Here is a 19866-nt window from a genome sequence, read left to right as displayed (position 1 = left end):
AAGAGGCTGAAAATCTGGGTGCGTCTTATACACCAAATACAGCATTTTTTTTGCCTCCCAAAGCCCTGCCCCTTCACCAAAATGGCCATGCATACCCTTATGGAGGCTTTCAGAGAGCTCCCGGGGGCTGGGGAGGGCAGAAATGAGCAAAAAAAATGGGCCACTCCCACCCCAGCCCCCAGTAGCACTCTGTAAGCCTCATAAGGCTATGCATGCAATTTTTTTGATGAAAAATGGGACCATTTTTACAAAAAAACCCAGGCCATTTTTTGCTCGTTTTTGCCCCCTCCGCAAGAGCACTCTGCAAGGCTCCCCCAAGGCTATTCATGCCTTTTTTTGAAAAAAAATGGGCCCGTTTTCACAAAAAACAGGCCGTTTTTGGGAGATTTGCAGAGTACAAAAACTTTTTTTTCCTTTTGGAAAGTTCTTTAACTGAATGATGCGAATTATATTGATCAAGTGCTGTGCCAGCAGAAACACCTCCCTATCTACTGTATTTCTCTCTCTCTGTTTCTCTCTCTCTATCCCTTTACCTACCAACCTACCTACTCTCTCTCTTTCTCTCCCTACCTATCTACTGTATTTCTCTCTCTCTCTTTCTATTTATCTCTCTCTATTCCTCTACCTACCTATCTACACACTCTCTCTGTTCCTACCTACCTACTTTATTTCTCTATCTCTCTCTATTTCTCTCTTTCTATCCCTCTATCTACCTACCTACTTAACTACTCTCTCTCTCTCTCTCCCTACCTACCTACTGTATTTCTCTCTCTTTCTCTTCCTCTCTATCCCTCTATCTACCTACCTACTTCTTTTAAAAAATTGCCTCTTCAAAACCTTGATGCGTCTTATACTCTGGTGCGCAGGGACGTGCGGTGAGGTTTATGGCTGATGAGGCACTGACACAGTGGTGGGTTTCAAATATTTTTAGACTTGTCAACTTCAACTCCCAGAATTCCACAGCCAGCCATGCTCAGTTCCAATTTAAAATGACAGCATTTGTTTCTCTCTCCCTTCCTCCTCTGCTCCTCCGCCATCCCCTCCATTCCCCTGCTGCCTTCCCCAAACACCTCCACCATTGCAAATGCAGCCTACTATCTGGGTGGGAAATGCCTGGAATACAATAAAGCCCACCCACTTACCTCCTTCTGGCAGGCTGGGGTGAGAGGAGAGGCAGAGAAGCCGGAGCGGAGCCGATCCGAGACTTCCAAAAGAAAGAGGCTGGGAGAAAGTGTGTGCGCTACAGCATGGCTCTTTGCCTGGCTTCCATGGATGACTCTGCTTAACTGTTAAAAAAAGCCTCTAAAAAGCACCCTCTACTATGAGGCAGGAGAACTGTGTGTCTCAACTACGTCAGGAATTTTTAGGAATTTTAAAACCTTGGTGCGTCTTATACTCTGGTGTGTCTTATACTCCGAAAAATACGGTATTGCTGGATTCACATAACATAGTGACCAGTTCACATAACACAACTTAACCAGATCAACAAAAGATCTGGAAGTTGTGGCTGAACAATTGCTAAGTAAGCTTGTTTAATTTTGTCTTTGTTTTCTTTTGAATGCCAATAAAAGATATTCATTTCAGTTTACTCTTAGTGTCTTTTTCTTTTTTTACTTTTAATGCATTTCTTCTGTTGGCTTCAGCCAGAACAGAAGGTAACATTTCTTAAAATTACACTTTTAAATCATACGTCCCTCAAAGAGAAAAGAGAAGCATTTCCATTGCAGGTCATCTTGGTAAAGTACGTGTGCTATTTTATAAAGCATCCAACCCAGAATCTTTCTTAAATTTTACATTGCCTGCCTTTACAAGCCACTTAAATTGCAGTTAGTCTAAAACACAATGGCCCGTGTTAAGGGACTGGAGGCTAAAACATATGAAGAACGGTTGTAGGAACTGGGTATGTCTAGTTTAATGAAAAGAAGGACTAGGGGAGACATGATAGCAGTATTTCAATATCTCAGGGGTTGCCACAAAGAAGAGGGAGTCAAACTATTTTCCAAGGCACCTGAGGGCAGAACAAGAAGCAATGGGTGGGAACTAATCAAGGAGAGAAGCAACTTAGAACTGAGGATAAATTTCCTGACAGTTAGAAGAACAGAAATTGCCTCCGGAAGTTGTGAATGCCCCAACACTGGAAGTCTTTAAGAAGATGTTGGATAGCCATTTGTCTGAAACGGTATAGGGTTTCCTGCCTAGGCAAGGGGTTGGACTAGAAGACCTCCAAGGTCCCTTCCAACTCTGTTATTCTATTCTATGTGCTAACTGTACCTATCCAACTGGCCCTACACTGACTGCCACTTCTTTTCTGGATGTAATCTAAAGAGATGGTTTTGACCTATAAATCCCTTTATACTGGAATGCCTCAAACTCACAGAATTGCCTGGATTATTTCAATTTATTAGGGTCCTCAGAAGAAAATACCTTGTAGTGTCTCACTTTCCAGAAATTAAAAGATCTTGAAATGAGGATAGACTGTTCCTCACTTGCTGTGCCTGTTTTCTGGACAGACTCTTGGTAGATAAGTAAATTTATTGTTAAAAGTCTGTAGAGATTCTCTGTCATCCAGGTCATGGTTGTCCCAAAGGTGCTTTTTCTGGAGGCAACTGGACTTTCTTGGTTTTTTTTTCCTTTGAAGACGTTTTGCTTCTCATCCAAGAAGCTTCTTCGGCTCTGACAGGATAGTGGGGAATGGAAGGATTTATAAATAAACCAGGAGCACCACTCAGGTGACCCTGAGGATACAGGATAAACCTCCAAGTGTCCTCAACAACCCTCTGAAAGGATGCAAATGACCAGCTGTCTGCAAGGAATATACATCCTTCCATTCCCCATTATCCTGTCAGAGCTGAAGAAGCTTCTTGGATGAGAAGCAAAACGTCTTCAAAGAAAAAACAAGGAAGTCTAGTTGCCTCCTGAAAAAAAGCACCTTTGGGATAAATGTATTGTTCCATCAATGTTGTTGATATGGACAACACTGAATGGAATTTGCACTGGCTATGGGAGATGTGGTGATGCCCTCCATAACTGAGGCAAAATCCTACCAGTGAATTGTGACTGCAGGGAGGAAAAGCAAAGTATCCAACATATAGTGAGAGAGCGCCAAAATAGAGCGGAGACTTTGCTGGTAGTGACAAATGGCAGTGACAAATGAAACAAAAACATAAATCTGTAATCCAGATATACGTTTATGATATTTTAGATTTTATATGTCATATTTTTGGATTTTTATCTCCTGCGTTTTTATCGAATTGTGTGATACGAATGTGCAATATACAATGATATTGTTGTAACCAAAGGTCATGATTCATCATGTGCCATAAAATAATAGTAATATATGGTAAAATAAGACGATAAATGGGCTTTATGGCTTTAAATGTTGCAAGTGCCCAGAGTTGCCTTGAGACAAGGAGTGGCAAATAAAATAAAATAAAATAAAATAATAAAATAATAATAAAATAACAAAATAACAAAATAACAAAATAACAAAATAACAAAATAACAAAATAACAAAATAACAAAATAACAAAATAACAAAATAACAAAATAACAAAATAACAAAATAACAAAATAACAAAATAACAAAATAATAAAATAATAAAATAATAAAATAATAAAATAATAAAATAATAAAATAACAAAATAATAAAATAATAAAATAACAAAATAATAAAATAATAAAATAAAATATTAAATAAAATAAAATAGTAAATAAAATAGTAAAATAAAATAAAATAAAGTGTTCATGTAAAAAGGCTACATAAAAATAAAGCCAGCACTAAAGCTAAAACTTTAAATATGCCCTCAAAGCCCTCCCTTTGTCTTAATCTTTAACATTTTTAATCATCCTTTCCTGTTTTTAAATTTTAACTTTTATACACTGTTTTTATATATTAACAAATTTAATTTGATTTGATTTGATTTGATTTCATAATTTAATTTAATTAATTAATTTAATTTAATTTAATTTAATTTAATTTAATTTAATTTAATTTAATTTAATTATTTATTTTAATTTAATTTAATTTAATTTAATTTAATTTAATTTTAATTTAATTTAATTTTAATTATATCCGGCAGTTCCAAAATGCTATTGATAAAATAAATAAACATAAATAAACATTTTCCTCCCCCAGAGATGAGGCCAGACCCCACTCTCCTGGCTTTTAGGAAATGTTTGAAAACTTGGCTCTGCTGAATCATTTTGGGCCTGCTGAGGTACGTGCAGCCATGCGATTGGCTAGCGCCTTGAAGGTGCTCCCCTGCCTTTTTAATTCTGAATTTAAATGTTTTCTTCTTGTTTTCACCTGCCTTGTATTTTATATTTATATCTTTCATGTTTTAAGGAAGCATGCTTGTTATGTATTATAGTTTTCCCTCTGGTCCGTTCCGCTAGAGGGCGCTGTGCTCATTGCTGATTGGTTCCCTGTTTGACAGCCGGCATATATAAAGAGCTGCCAAACAGGGCTCAGCTGTTGCCAGTTAGCTGAGACACGCGAATTGTGAACTGCCGCGTTTGGCAACCTGTTATCATTAAAGCTGTTAGCTGCTTGAAGTTCTGGCTCGCCTCCTATCTGTCCACCCGCATTCTCCCAGCTAGAACATTGGCGACAAAGGTGGGATCACAGAGGAGGAGCCCAGGCAGAGCTGTTGAAAGTCACTAAGCTGAGCTGAGTCATAGAGCTGAAATTTCCCTCAGGGAAATCACTTGACGAGAGGTCGAGCGAGTCACTCACCAAGAAGAGGGCCTCTGATTACCCCCCCACGGGAAGAAGATTTGTCTCAGGATGGCTTCAATGAATACATTGGCCATGTTTAATGGGGCCACAGAAATTTGGGACTCTTATATCTCCCGTTTCGAGTGCTTTTTAGAAGCCAGCGACTACACTAAATTGTCTGAGCAACATAAGAAGTCGTGCTTCCTAAACCTATATGGAACAGAGATGTTTAATTTGGCGGGAACCTTACTGGCCCCTCACTCAGTCCACACAGTGTCCTGGGACGAGCTGATGGTCAAATTAAAAAATCACTACGCCCCTACCCCGTCTCGCATGATGCTTAGGTTTGTGTTTTATAGAAGGTTACAATGTGAGGGAGAGTCTATTAATGAATACGTGGCTGCATTAAGGGCAAGCGGCTCTCCATTGTAAATTCAAAGATCTGGATGAGGCATTGACAGACCAAATTGGGGGGGGGGGTTTAGAGACCTCCGAATTCAGCGCCGCCTGTTAGCCAAAACTGAGCTGAACTTGCAGACGGTGCTGGATGAGGCTAGGGCAGTGGAGCTGTCAAACAAATCCACTGATGAAATGCAAGGCTTCTCAAAGCTGGAAGCAGCGGACAAGCATACCGAGGTTCACCATGAAGACGTTTTCGGTGAGGACGGAGCTGACGGAAACAATGATGTACATCGCTTAAAGGCGGAGCAAGCCAGGGGTTGGCAGGGTAAGAGTCTCCCCCAAACAAACTGCCCCGGGTGCGGAGGTAGACATGACAGGGCGGAGTGCCGATTTAAAAATACGACCTGCCTCCGCTGTGGGAAGAGAGGCCATTTAGCGAAAGTCTGCCAGGCTGCTGTGCCCTGTGCGAGCACGCTAGAAGGCAACTTGCAGGGCAGCAGTCAGTACGGCAGAAAACCTTTAAGATCAGGCAGACCCCAGAATTTCAGGAAAAGGGATTCCTGTTTTTCTGTTCAGGAAGACAGGGAAGAGGCTGAAGTGGATCAGATTGTCCACAGTCCAAGGGGAAAAATATTCCTCACGGTTAAACTGGAAGGCAGACCTTGCAAAATGGAGATCAACACGAGTTCCGCTGTCTCTATTATATTGTGGGCAACAATTAAAAGAATTGTGCCTGCTATATCTAAAGCCAGTTTGATGCCGTGTCTATTAAGGTTGAGGGATTTCCAGAGGAAATCCATTCCTGTACTGGGAAAATATTTTTGCAGGGTGGCTTTTAAGCAATATAGCAAACGGTTGCCTCTTATTGTGGTGAAAGGGCCCTGGCCAAGTTTGCTTGGGTTAGAGTGGTTTGAAGCCCTAGGGCTGGCCATTACAGGCATTGACCAGATTCAGAGCAATCCACATTTGGACATGCTCGTTAAGGAGTTTCCTGAAGTTTTTGGAGAAGGTCTGGGAAAGTACACAGGTACTCCAATTTCCTTTAACCTAGACCCCCAGATTCCTCCAAGATGGCTGAAGCCACATAGGGTACCTTTTGCGTTAAAACCCAAGGTAGACTCAGAAATTGATAAGCTGCTGGCCCAAGGGGTGTTAGAGCCAATAGACCACGCCCGTTGGGGAACCCCAATCATGACCCCAGTAAAGGGCGATGGGTCTGTGCGCCTCTGCGGGGACTTTAAATGCACTTTGAACAGTGCCCTTCAGCGGAGCGCATACCCTTTGCCCGTAGTGCAGCATCTGCTGCACTCTCTGGGGCAGGGGACCATACTTGCAATACCTCGCCCAGGCATATCAGCAGTTGACTGTGGATGAGGCAAATGCTGAAACACAAACAATTGTCACACATAAGGGTGCGTTCAAGTGCAACCGGCTCCAATTTGGATTCAGTGTGGCACCTGGACTTTTCCAAAATTTAATGGAGAGGCTTTTACAGGGTATACCAGGCGTCGTGCCTTATTTTGATGATGTTCTGGTATCTGCCCGCTCCCTGACCGACCTCCTGGCCCGTTTGCATACCGTGCTTCGTCATTTCCGAAATGTGGGTCGAATTTTTAGGCTTTTTAATTGACCGCAACGGCATTCATCCTACCCCGGACAAAGTGCTGGCTATTAAGCAAGCCCCTACGCCTACCACGAAAGCCGAACTGCAAGCCTTCCTGGGCCTCCTGAACTTTTATAATATATTCCTCCCGCACAAGGCTTCCGTTGTGGAACGTAAATACCTGCCTTTGCTTCCACTCTGGAACATGGACCGAGTCTCCATCCCCTGCTGTCACCCTTACCTTCTCAGGCCAGGCAAAGAATGATGGGGAGGGTGAGGGGCGGAGCCAACAGTGGTGGGATCACCTGACAGGGAGCCACAACAAAGGGACGAAAGAGCTGCATGCAGCTCGGGAGCTGCAGTTTGCCGACACCCGCCCTAGACCAACAGAGTCATGTTTTTAGCTTTCTCAAGAGATCAGGAGAGTGAGACAAACTTCACCTCCAGGGGGAAAATATTCCATAGGGCGGGGACCACAGCCAGAAAGACTCTTCTCCTGGAACTTTTTTGGCAGATGAGATCTGAAGTGGGCTTCTTCTGCTGGATTGAGTGGGATAGGATAATCTCATTGGGGTGAGTTGTCTCCTTACATACCTTGAATCTATGCCATAAAGGGCTTTATAGAAAAATAACCAACACCTTAAATTGGACCTGAAAGCAAACTGGCAATTAGTGTGACTCATACAACATGGGCCACCTGAGGGGCCTCAGGAACTGTAGAGCATGTTCCAGTGATCCAACCAAGAGATGACCAGGGCATGAGTGACTGTATAGGCCTCATGATCCAGGAAAAGGTACCATGTGTAGTTAATTTTGTTTCTGGGGATTCTCCTAGACCCAGAAACAAAATTAACTACAGGTACCTTTACGCAAAGGTTCTCCTAGCTATGGCTGCCACCTGCTGTTGGAGCAGGAGTTGTGAGTCTAGGAGAATCCCCAGAAACAAAATTAACTACAGGAAAGCTACAGAGACTTCATTGTCATTTCCATTTTCTATTTTGAATCATCAGAGCAGGAATGACCCTGACTCTACCTATGATGAAGACAATGTAGTTCAGTGTATTTTTTATTTTTTTTGGAGCTGGAACAGAGACGACCTTTGCTAGTCTGACGTGGGCCCTGCTTCTCTTGACAAACCATCCTGACACCCAAGATGAGCGAAATCTGGGCTGTGGGAGTAAGGCCCACAGGTCTAGAGGTTCTAGAACACAGATGAATTATTTGAAGGTATTTGAAATATTAAAGCCTGTTGAATGGTGAGCTGAATCTATTCTTCATAGTAATTCTCCTATTTGAATTTTTGTACCGAAAATTGGGAACATGAGCATAATAAGATTAAAGGAAAGTATAGATTGTACCAGGGGTGGGTTCCTGCCAGTTCTAACCTCTTTTATAGAAGAGGTTCCACAAATCTACAGTGCTGTTTAGAACCGGTTCCAGCTCCCTCCTCCCGCCCATCCGCACAGCATCAAGGTGAAGAGTGAGAGGAGGAATTCTGGGAGTTGAAGTCCACAAGTCTTAAAGCTGTCAAGTTTGAACACCCCTGGGTTTTGTTTCTAAAGGTTTAGAGGTGCAAGGGTCTTGTAACTTGACAGCTTTAAGACTTGCACACTTCAATGCCAGAGTTCCTGAGCCAACATGACTGGAGGAGGAATTCTGGGAGTTGAAGTCCACAAGTCTTAAAGCTGTCAAGTTTGAACACTCCTGGGGTTTTTTTCCTAATGGGTTAGAGGTGCAAGGGTCTTGTAACTTGACAGCTTTAAGACTTGCACACTTCAGTGCCAGAGTTCCTGAGCCAACATTTTGGTTGCTAAACAAGAGCGTTGTTAAGTGAGTTTCACCACGTTTTACAAGTTGGGCCACACCCACCCAGTCATATGACTGCCAAGCCGCTCCCACCCGGTCACATGGATGGCAAGCCACTCCCGCCCGGTCACGTGGCCAGCAAGCCACTCCCACCCGGTCACGTGGCCAGCAAGCCACTCCCACAAAGCAGGCCACACTTACAGAAGAGGTTCTAAAAATTTTTGAAACCCACCACTGGATGGTACATACAGAGAGCCTTCTCTGATATCAATAAAATATTGTCTGAGGAACTAAAAACTAGAAAACAGTACAATGTAAAACAATTGAGCACATTTCAAATGCAGAAATCCACCAAAGTTTTCAGATTTTCCGTTTGCAGCCTAAATTGCATGTAGAAGACCAAATTAGAGTACGATAATGAACATAAGAGGGGCTTTCAAAAAATGTGATCCAGATTATTTTCCAAAACAATTATTTCTTGTAAAAATTTAACCAGATTTCCAAACTCGTTGGAATTAAAATCAGGAGATTGACTTGTCTGAGGAGAGTCATTGGAATATTTGAATTAAACCTCCAATTTATCTCAATATTCCAAATCAGCTTGGACTGGATCTAGTCATATTCCAGAAACCTTAAAATTGCACTCCATCATGACCCTCAAAAGGTGGATGGGTTAATTGGAAGGTTAGCCTAAAATCCTAATGTACAAATAAATAAATAAGTGAAAAACAATACTGAAAGCTAAATTTGCAGCAGGATCCAATCTGGGTGGGTCACCAGGACCAGAGGTTTACTCTTCCAAGTTTTTGAACTCGTACTGGAGCCCATCCACAGGGAATTTCTCTCCAGCAAGTGCGTTGTCTACATTCTGGTCGAGAGAAATTCCTTGTTAATAGGCTGCAGCATGAGTTCAAAAGCTTGGAAGACTAAACTTCTGGTTCCAGTAACTAACCCAGATTGGATTCTGCAACATTATCCCGGGGACACTTACATTTGTCTTCATTCACTAAGTTTGCATTTCCTTCATTTTTTCCTAGAGAGAGTGCAGAGGTAGATTAAAGATGTTTTTGGTTTGTCATCTAATGCTCTGAAGCAGGGGTTGGCAACCTTAAACACTCAAATAGCCACAAAGGTCCTAACCAGGAGCTCCCCGTTCAATGCTCGAGCTGACCAGAAGTCCGGTTCCCCCCACCATAGAGTCTCCTTCTAGTGCAGCATCCTTTTTCTTCTTCCGACTGGAACCCCAGTTCCCCCACCATAGAGTCTCCTCCTAGCCCGGCATCCTTTTTCTTCTTCCGAATGGAACTCCAGTTCCCTCATCATAGAGTCTCCTCCTAGCGCGACATCCTTTTTCCACTACCTGTCCTAACCGAAAGCCCTATCAATTGTGGAGCTGACCGGCGACAGGGAGCTGCAGCAGAGGGATGAAAGAGCCACATGTGGCTCCAGAGCCTCGGGTTCCTGACCCCTGCTCTAAAAATTATTCTACATCCTAAAAGTATTACTGAGGACACTATTAATAGATGGTTATTACTGCTAATGCATAATTGTTATACAAACTCGAGATCCAAAGTTCACTTCAAGATGTAAGGCCAACATGCCAACAGGATCCCAACTCAGAGAGGAGTGAGGGAGGGATGTATTTTAGTTCCTCTGTTGTTTAATGCCCTCTATTAATCCACTTGGGGCCAAATTGAATTGATTAGATCACCCTCCAGAGTCAACAAAAAGGCGTATTACAAATTTGTTGTATACAGATGACGTTGCACTTTCCCACAAATATTATTTGGATTCATATAAGCCTTGAATGCCCTGACCAGCTATACTGCTGAATTTATTGTTCTTTCCCACAGTTTTGAGCTCTTTTCCTACAGAGGATAACTATAAACCAAAAAGGGCTAGAACTGTTTCATAAAAACTCCAGGTTCGAGACCTGAGTGCTACAGGACAGGGTGAGCTCCTGTTACTTGCTCCAGCTCCTGCCAACCTAGCAGTTCGAAAGCAAGCAAAGGAGAGTAGTTAAATAGGTACCACTTTGGTGAGAATATAACAGCATTCTTTGAGCCTCGGTGTATATTCATGCTGGCCACAAGACCATGGAAATGTCTTGAGACATGGCTGGCTCTCTTAACTAAGAAATGGGAGATGAGCACTGCCCCCTAGACCAGATGACCAGAGAGGAGAAACCTTATAATACAATACAATAGTAGAGTTGGAAGGGACCTTGGAGGTCTTCTAGTCCAACCCCCTGCCTAGGCAGGAAACCCTATACCGTTTCAGACAGATGGATATCCAACATCTTCTTAAAGACTTCCAGTGTTGGGGCATTCACAACTTCTGGAGGCAAGCTGTTCCACTGATTAATTGTTCTCACTGTCAGGAAGTTTCTCCTCAGTTCTAAGTTGCTTCTCTCCTTGGTTAGTTTCCACCCATTGCTTCTTGTTCTGTCCTCAGGTGCCTTGGAGAATAGCTTGACTCCCTCTTCTTTGTGGCAACCCCTGAGATATTGGAACACTGCTATCATGTCTCTCCTAGTCCTTCTTTCTCTTAAGCTAAACATACCCAGTTCCTGCAACCGTTCTTCATATGTTTTAGTCTCCAGTCCCCTAATCATCTTTGTTGCTCTTCTCTGCACTCTTTCTAGAGTCTCCACATCTTTTTTACATCATGGTGACCAGAACTGAATGCAGTATTCCAAGTGTGGCCTTACCAAGGCATTGATCTTTATACTTTATGTGCTGACGTTGTGCCCTTGTGAACAAGGGGCCACTGAAACTACTGTTCAGGTCCTTTTACCGTATATAATTCCCTCTAGTCTATAAGGATCCTGAACTCCCTTTTTAACTCCTTATCTGGTATTATATTCTGGGAAATTCTCATCTCTGTTATGCACAGGTGTTACTATTGGCTCAGTATGACACAGCTTCTCTAAATGTAGCTAAATTCTTCTTTAAAAAAGGTAAAATTAGGCCACCTCTTAATGATCTCACCATAAGCTGTAATGTGATATTATGTCTTGTTCTGTTTTAATTGTTTTAAAAGTTTTGATTTTTAACTCTGGTCTGTGACCATGATAAAGGATTGATTGATACTGCCTGAGGATTAAAATTGGGAGATGAATAAATAAATGAACAAGGGAATGGGAATAAAAACCACAATATTGAACGTGAAGTTTCTGTTTCCATTGTTGTTTTCTAGAGAAAGTCCAGAAAGAGATTGAAGATGTGTTTGGCTGTTCGGGGTCAATTTCCTATCAGGATCGGAAGACGTTGCCCTACACCAATACCGTCATTCATGAAATGCAGCATGTAAAGTATGTCTTGCTATATGGGCTTCGCAGGCAAAGCTCAAAGGATGTGCAGATGAGGGGGTTACCACATTCCAAAGGTGAGAAACGTGGACAGGATGCATTGCAGTAGCCCAGCATGGAAGGAAAAAGAGAATAGGGCACTCGGGCAAAACTGAGTAAGCAAAAACAGCAAACATTTTTGAGGGATGAATTATGGATTTAAAACAAAACATCTCTCTGATTTTAAAGCTAGAACCTTAAATGTTTTCTATTTGTCCTAGGACAGGGGTGTCCAAACTTGGGGAACTTTAAGACTTGTGGACTTCAACTCCCAGAATTCCCCAGCCAGCTGGCTGGGGAATTCTGGGAGTTGAAGTCCACAAGTCTTAAAGTTCCCAAGTTTGGACACCCCTGTCCTAGGAAGTTGAAAAGAGTTAAGAGCTGAACTTGAGATCAGAAATGTAGTCATCTATAGCCATGTTCCTTCTTCAAGAGACAAGGTGACTTTAGTTAAGAGAAAGGAAGCTAAGCTGTTGAGCAGCCCCTGCTCTCAGAAACAGAGAAATGAACAAACATGGATCCGTCAAGGCAAGCTATGAGCAAGGGTTTCATCAGTATTGTTTGAACTTCTTTGTCTGTTTCCCTTATCAAACTGTTCTGCTTAATCATCTCTTTTTTTAAAAAAAAACAGGGGACCTTTATCGTCCCTGACCTGCGCTCTGTTCTTCTTGATCCTGAACAATCGGAGACGCCTGAAAAATTTAACCCAAATCATTTTTTAGATGAGAATGGGAAATCCATTGACCGAGAAGAGTTTCTGCCCTTCGGAATAGGTAAATTCTGGAGCTGAAAGTGGCTTACCCATTTCTTATTTCATCTACTTTTTAAATTAAATTTATACTCCACCCATCTCATTAGCAAGTGGTTCTGGGCAGCTTACAGTTTACGGATTCCCACCACCACATCACCTGAGTTGCTCTGAGGTTCTGAATAGGAAATCAAGGCATCCTAATTTCTTCCAGCAGTTGGGGAAGATCCAAGGCAAACGTGACATCCTGGACCATTCCTGAACTGACAAGATGAGCCTGAATATTTAAGTCCCTGGCCAAAAAAAAAGGTCAAATGCAGTCCAATTACTCAGAGGAGTACAGGGAGAAAGGCTGTTTTGCAGAGTATTATTCTCATGTTCATCCAGACAGCCAGATGGAGCAAGCAAAGAATAAGAAGAATAGGGGTGTGATCAGTGAAAAGGGAATTCCTATAGATCGGGGTGTCCAAATTTGGAAACTTTAAGACTTGTGGACTTCAACTCCTAGATTTCCCCAGCTGGGAAAATCTAGGAGTTGAAGTCCACAAGTCTTAAAGTTCCCAAGTTTGGACACCCTTGCTATAGATTATGTCCATACCTCCTCCCTCTACTCCAGCTGTAGCCTGATGCACGTAAAAGAAGTTGCTGGAGAGAAGGTGAGAAAGTGAGTTCCTTCTTATAGGCCAATCTCTGGAAAAATACGCCAGATCACTTTTTTTCACGGATGCATAGCTTTGCCTTTGAAATGGTGCCACATCTAGTGCGTCCTGAGTTAAAGTCATCCCTCTGATAGGTGTCAACAGAGTTAAACGGGAGAAAACATCATTAAGAATTGAATCTACTGGAAGAGACAAGGATTGAGCATGGAAATCTATTTTGGCTGTTACCAAATGTTTCAGATTTCCTTACTGATGGGGTACACTCTGGATTATTACCTGCTTCATCCATGATTTGTCTCATCCACAGGCCTACGTTCCTGTGTGGGAGAGCAGCTGGCAAGAACTGAGATCTTCATCTTTCTGACCAGCCTGTTGAGGGCCTTCAGCTTCTGGTTGCCTGAAAGAACTCAATGAAGAACCTGTTGTAAAGCTGACAATGCACCCATGGCCTTACAAACTGTGTGCTATTCCCACACAGGTGTAAACTTCACAAAACACCATAAAAAGCATAAAGCTGTTTCCTATATGCCTCTTCACTTAATTTATTCTTTTTCTTTCATTCATTGTACTTTAGAACTTTTTCAGCCTATTGCTGGGTTCACAAACTTACCCAACCAGGTCAACCAGAAGGTCATGTTTGAATGATATGCTAAGTAACCTTGTTACATTTTAGCTTAGTTTCCTTTTGGGTGCCAATAAACGTATTCCTTTCCATTTGGTCCTAGAATATTATTTTTTCATTTTTAATAAATTTCTCCTATGGGTTTCTCGGTCTCCAACCAGAGCAAACTTTACAGATAGTCCAAACTGATACCAATGCCAGTGATGGGATTCAAGTAATTTAACAACTGGTTCTCTGCCCTAATGATTTCTTCTAACAATCAGTTTGTCAAACTGCTTAGAAAGTTAACAACCGGTTCTACTGAAATGGTGCAAACTGGTTGAATCCCACCATTGGATACCATGCTTGAAGTGATAAGATGCTGTTGATGGAATTAACAAAAGAAGAAAAGGTATGCCATCCCTCCCATGCCAGTGCAGAACGTCCATAAGAGCAGCCAATGTGTTTTTTTTTTAATCCCATACTTAGGGTTGAACCTGGGCTGGATCCAAATGCTTCATCTAGAGCCCTCTCTGGTTACAATCTACTGTATTTTTCAGATTATAAGACACACCGGTGTATAAGACGCACCAAGATTTCGAAAGAGGTAAGTAAGAAAAAAAAGTTTTTGTCTTCCCTGGCCCCCAGAAGCACTCTGCAGGCTTTAGCAGGTCTGGAGGAAGGCAAAAATGCCTTCGGAATAGGTAAATTCTGGAGGTACATCTTATACTCTGAAAAATATGGTAATCACTTTCTATACAACTTTCCCCAAAGGAGATTTATTGGCCTATATTGCTCCACTTGTCTTTTCTGGTGATTCCTCTCTCAAAATTCATTGCTGATTTAAGTTCTTCCTCTGGCAATGGAAAGAAAGAGTTCCCTTGTCGGGTAATCCTGCCCAGTGCCTTTGTTACCCTTGCATTCTGGAGACTTAGAAGGTATCCAACTGAAAGGCCTGCCAGGCTCCTGGGACATTTGCCCAAATAGCTTCTGGAAACCATTGCTATCTGAATGATCCAATCTAAATGGGTGGGTGGTAGCAGCCAACTTCCTGGTATACGGAAGGTGATCACACCAACTACCTATAGAACACAGCATCATAATACCACCAAGTTTTCTCGGAGGATCATTTCCACCTCTCTTGCCCTGCCTTGGAATCATGGCTGCTGTAAACATTGAAATCCTGGCTGAAGAATCTCAGCGGCATGTCTGGTTTTCATGGCTGATCATCCAAAACAAATTAAAATGTTAGAGGACTAGAGATTTAAGCCAAGAGGTGGATGGATGTAAAAAACAGGTGCTTGCACCCATATTCTCTAGGATGCTGTTAATTTGAACTGCTCAAATTATTCCCAGATAACCAGGCAAGAATCTGCCCTAGGTACTTCCGCTGGACCAACAACTGTACCGACATCTAACTGGGAATGAACCCAAGTGGCTTTGTCTTCCAGAAAACCAGTGAATTCTTCAGTGCATGTTGCAAGGCCTGCAGCGATCTTTTCTTATGGATTTTTGGACTGCCACACTTTCTATTATTCTACAGTGCATTTTCTATTGTGGGAAAGTGGGAGGGGAGATTGTACAGAGTTAGATGATATGTAGCCATAACAAAATTCTTTCTAGAAAGCCAAGGTCATCCTTTGTCTTTGCATCTCTGCACCTGACTGCAATTGGATGGGTGGAACTGCCAGCATGGCAGTGGGATATTGGACCATGTGATGCGTGCATTCTCCTGTTTGTTTGTCCTATGTATGTTGCAGGGCAGATTTTGCATGGTATTTCGTAGACTCCTTGGTTTTCTAGCTGGATTTTGCCTTTAGGGTTTCTTAAGATGTTGGCTATTTTTTGGTCAGTGCCAAAGGCTGTCTTGATATTATGTTTGTGGTGAATTTTTCTGATTTTATCTGTGGTGCCTTAGATGTAAGGGAGGAGGGCAATGCTGGTTGTCCTGTTCTGTGTCTCGGTTTTTTTGGGGAGTCTCCCTTTGGATTAGGTTGGTAATTGTTTTTCTTTGGAATCCGTTGGAGATTAATACGTTTGTGAGAGTGTGCAATTCAGTTTTCAGATGGTCTTTGTCGGCTATGCGTTTGGTTCTGGAGATGAGGGTCTTGGCTACAGAGTTGATCTGTGCAGGGTGGTAATGTGATCGTGCGTTTAAGTAGCAGTGTCAGCGTTCTAAATATCATGCAGAATTAAATCATTGTCCAAGGCAAAGTGATCCTTAAAACTCCAATTTAATAAGACAGACATTTTGGCATTATGCTTTGAAATTTCAACTCTAATGTACATCCTGTGAGTTCACCCAGTTAAAAGTTCATCATCTATCCCCACACCCCATAATTCATCACATGATCCAATCTTCATCTTCCACGCTGGCATGTACACCCCTCTTCTTCCGGCCAGGTGTCGAGGTGCGTAGACAAAAGACGACCTTGAGCTTCTAAGAAAATCCATAACAATACATTCCACAATCCTACTCCTTTCTATTCCCCCCTCCCAACTACTACACTATTGAAACAGCATAGAAAATTATAAGAAAGTGTGGCAGGCCAAAGATCCTAAAGAGAACATAACTACAGGCCTGTTTTTTTTTTTTTTTGGTAGATGGTGTGTCCTAGGGAGCCATTGGGTTTTTTGTAGATTAGGACGTCCAGAAAGGGAAGTTGGTTGTTTGCTTTTATTTCCATGGTGAATTGTATTTTGGGGTGTAGGCTGTTGAGATGTGTGAGGAAGTTGTCCAGTTTTTCTTTCCCATGTGGCCAAATCACGAAAGTGTCATCAACATATCTAAGCATATCTTCCTCCCATATTTAGGCATACCAGGGGTTGTAACACAAATACATACCTATGTGTGTGTGTGTGTGTGTGTGTGATAAATATATAAAGGGAGACTAGTATAGATCTATTTCGAGCTAATTAGCTATCATCAGCTAGCCATACCCTTACTGGGATTTGAACCTGGGCTGTATTATATATTAGGCAGGAGTCTTAGCCACTAAGCCACAGGCTCTCCTCCTTATCAGTTGAGCCAGGGAAATAGGTATGTATTTGTGTTACAACCCCTGGTATGCCTAAATATGGGAGGAAGCTCACTACTCCCTCTTTCTAGTCTCCCTTTATTTATTTATCAGTACAAATACAACACAAATATAAAAAGGCAACATTAATAATAAAAATATGGTTTTCTGCCTGCATGGTCTTCTGTGATGAGCCGAAGGACAGAAAGAGGGAGTAGTGAGCTTCCTCCCATATTTAGGCATACCAGGGGTTGTAACACAAATACATACCTATTTCCCTGGCTCAACTGATAAGGAGGAGCCCCTAGGCTATCACATTCAACCAGCACAGGAATACAAAATAAAACATGTCCATTACAGGATGTCCAGTTTGAGCAAGTTGAAAAGGAAACCACCCTCTCTCTAGCAAAATTGGTTCCATTATCAATGTTTTATTGGTAAGATTGAGCCAGAATCTGCCTTCTAAAAATTCACATCCTGTCCTATTAGTAAAAGATCTTCTTGAAGCCCAATCCCATTTGCCAACAAGGTCCCAAGGAGAGGAAGAGCCAAAGGACTGGGAGGCAAATGTCTTTGGGTCCAAAGTTGTCTCAGGAAAAAGAGAATCAATAGAAGAAGCAGCAAAACAGACAAAATTGTCCCTGTTGCCATCGTTGTCTTTCTGGAATTTTCTGGTGATTCCAAGTTGATCTTGAGGTGGTTGTTTCCTTTTATCTAGCACTTTTTGCTTTTCTACCTAATTCCTGTACTTAGAATAGAATAGAAAAGAATAACAGAGTTGGAAGGGACCTTGGAGGTCTTCTAGTCCAATCCCCTGCCTAGGCAGGAAACCCTACATCACTTCAGACAAATGGTTATCCAACGTCTTCTTAAAAAGTTCCAGTATTGGGGCATTCACCACTTCTGGAGGAAACTGTTCCACTGATTAATTGTTCTAACTGTCAGGAAATTTCTCCTTAGTTCTATGTTGCTTCTCTCCTTGATTAGTTTCCACCCATTGCTTCTTGTCCTGCCTTCAGGTGCTGTGGAGAATAGCTTGACTCTCTCTTCTTTGTGGCATCCCCTGAGATATTGGAATACTGCTATCATGTCACCCCTAGCCGTTCTTTTCATTCAACTTGACATACCCAGTTCCTCCAACTGTTCTTCATATGTTTTAGCCTCCAGTCCCCTAATCATCTTTGTTGCTCTTCTCTGAATTTTTTCTAGTGCCTTACATTTTGGCGACCAAAACTGGACGCGGATTCCAAGTGTGGCCTTACCAAAGCATTATAAAGTGGTATTAACCCTTCACGTGATCTTGATTCTATCCCTCTGTTTATGCAGCTTAGAGCTGTGTTGGCATTTTTGGCAGCTGCTGCACACAGCTGGCTCATATTTAAATGGTTGTCCACTAGGTCTCCAAGATCCCTCTCACAATTACTATTATTGAGCAAGGTACCATGTATACTGTACCTGTGCATTTCGTTTTTTTTGCCTAAATGTAGAACCTGACTCTTTTCACCATTGAATTTCATATTGTTAAATAGTGCCCAATGTTCAAGTCTGTCAATATTCTTCTGTATCTTAAGCCTATCTTCTGGAGTGTTGGCTATTCTTGCCAGCTTGGTGTTATCTGCAAATTTGATGACTTCCTCATTTATTCTCTCATCCAAATCATTGATGAAGATGTTGAAGAGTATTGGACCCAAAACAGAGCCTTGAGATACTCCACTGCATACTTCCCTCCATGTAGATGCTGTTCCATTGAGGACTACATGTTGAGTAGAGTTGGTCAGGCAGTTACAAATCCATCCTGGTGGTGATGCTATCTAACCCACATTTTTCTACTTTATCTAGTAGTAGGCTATGGTCTACCTTATCAAATGCCTTACTGAAGTCCAAGTAAACTATATCGGCGGCATTCCTCTGGTCCACTAATTTTGTCAAAGAATGCAATAAGATTAGTCTGGCATGATCTGTTTTTGACAAACCCAACTTGGCTTTTGGTTATTACTTTGTTCGCTTCTAGGTGTTTGCTGATTCGTTGCTTGATTATCTTTTCCAGAATCTTTCCTGGTATTGAGGTCAGGCTGATAGGTCTGTGGTTTCCTGGATCTATTTTTTTCCCTTTTTTTGAAGATGGGAACCACATCAGCTCTTTTCCAGTCTTCTGGCAGTTCCCCGGTGCTCCAGCATTTTTGAAAAATGTGGTACAGTCCAATATGACATCTGTCAGCTCCTTTAGAACTCTGGGATGTAGTCCCTCAAGTCCCAGTGATTTGTTTTAATCAAGATCAGACAGGTGTTCTCTTACCATTTTTTTGCTTATTTTAAATATATGTCTCTCTGTGTGTATATATATAAACATGCGTGAATATTAAATACATGAACAGATCTCGTCTGCCAGTTCCTTCAGAACCTTGATTGGAAACTAGTAGCAACTTAGTTTCCTACTTCAGTGAATGGAAACTAATAGCAATGTTTCTTTCTATGATCCGTGTAATTAGCCCTGGGATTTTGTGAACAAGAGATTACCACATTCATTCCCAGACTTCTGAGCATGTGCCACTTAAGTAGCAGAGGAAGATTTTTCTTTTAAATCTGGGACATGGGGTGGGGTGGGAGCAAAAGCAGTAAGAGAAAGCAAGTCATGGAATAAGAACAAGAAGGTGATTCAAGGGGAGAATTATGCTCAGAATGAGACATATCAAGGCACAATCAGTAGTTTGATGGTAAGGAATAAAAAGAATATAAAAATATGGGGACATAAGGCAAAGCACAATATCACAAAGGATGGGGCTTGGTGCTACGCAAGCCACCTGACCACTATTGGTTTGAATGATGCTTCAGACTTGGGCAATTGTTCCTGGTAGAGCTTTAGGATGGTTCATTTCCAGATGTGGTCATGTATTAGGCAGCTGGATTCTTGAAATCATTTTTAAGCAGGTATTTCTAAACACCCACAGCTCTCTACCTATAAT

At 41.9% G+C, this 19866-nt stretch overlaps 1 pseudogene across 1 annotated transcript in view; it reads right to left on the bottom strand.

Annotated features, from left to right (window-relative positions):
* The window catches only part of LOC309393802 (cytochrome P450 2J5-like), a 45867-nt pseudogene extending 28313 nt beyond the window's left edge, over nt 1–17554 (bottom strand). The window contains exon 1 of the transcript in view: nt 17378–17554. The product of the transcript in view is annotated as a cytochrome P450 2J5-like (transcript). The remainder of the gene's footprint in view (nt 1–17377) is intronic.
* Nucleotides 17555–19866: the final 2312 nt, after the last annotated feature.

The sequence above is a fragment of the Natrix helvetica genome, assembly GCF_964273705.1.
Source record: "Natrix helvetica genome assembly, chromosome: 5".
Classification (NCBI taxonomy): Eukaryota; Metazoa; Chordata; class Lepidosauria; order Squamata; family Natricidae; genus Natrix; species Natrix helvetica.
This window is presented reverse-complemented; position numbering and strand designations above follow the sequence as displayed.